This window comes from Hevea brasiliensis, chromosome 7 (genome assembly GCF_030052815.1).
Source record: "Hevea brasiliensis isolate MT/VB/25A 57/8 chromosome 7, ASM3005281v1, whole genome shotgun sequence".
Classification (NCBI taxonomy): Eukaryota; Viridiplantae; Streptophyta; class Magnoliopsida; order Malpighiales; family Euphorbiaceae; genus Hevea; species Hevea brasiliensis.
Window position 1 is genome coordinate 100553898 of NC_079499.1, and position 926 is coordinate 100554823.

The following is a 926-nucleotide window of genomic DNA, read 5'->3' on the forward strand; positions in this document are numbered from 1 at the left end:
GAAATTGAGGCCTATTTTGCTGCATAAACTGCTGGTTATGAGCATAATTTGAGCTTTGGCCTTGTTGAGCAAAAGTTGCTTGTGGTCTCCATGTTGAGTTGTTCATATTAGAATAAGAATTTCCCATAGGTTTTTGTTGATAACCTCCTGCATAAGCAGCTTGCTCTTGCAAATAATCATCACCATAAGAAGAATAATCAACTCCACAACTTTGAGTTCCATTTGTGAAGGCAACTTGTTGCATAGTTGTAGGAGTTGAGGTTGTTGCCTTTGTGCAAAAATCACTAAGAAGCTGAGTCAACTGATCAAATTTTGCATTCATGTAGTTAACTGAGTCAAGTTCATAGATCCCAGCTTTCTTTGGCTCAAGTGCTCTAGGATTTCCCCATAAATGGGTATTATGAGCAATCTTCTCTAATAGATCATAGCATTCTTCACTTGTCATTCTCATGAAATCTCCTCCTTGTGAATCAATTGTGTTTCTTATGGTGGAGTAACTCAGTGTAGAAATTCGAACAATCATCCATTTGGGTATTTCATGATGAGGACATTGCCTTTCAAGCTCCTTAAATCTCATCCAGGATTCATACAAAGTTTCATCATCTCTTGGTTTAAAAGCTACCATCAAATTCCTCAAATGAGTAGTTTTCCCAGGTGGGAAAAATTGAGATAGAAAAGCTTGAGATAGCTGCTCCCAAGTAGCTATAATAGCTTGTGGAAGTGAATCATACCACTCCAATGCTGAATCCCGAAGAGAGAATGGAAATAAAGTGAGTCGAATCACTTCATCAGAAACTCCAGGTTGTCTTTGTGTACCACATATCATCAAAAATTTCTTCAAATGAGAATGAGGATTTTCAAGTGGGCTACCTCCAAATTGTGAATTCTGAACCATTTGAATAAGACCAGTTTTTAATTCAAATTGA

General features: G+C 37.3%; 1 non-coding gene across 1 annotated transcript; it reads left to right on the forward strand.

Moving 5' to 3' along the window:
• The first annotated feature begins 533 nt into the window (after positions 1–533).
• LOC131181828 (small nucleolar RNA R71) lies at positions 534–640 on the forward strand. The gene has a single exon (XR_009150304.1). It is a non-coding gene; the product is annotated as a small nucleolar RNA R71 (small nucleolar RNA).
• Positions 641–926: the final 286 nt, after the last annotated feature.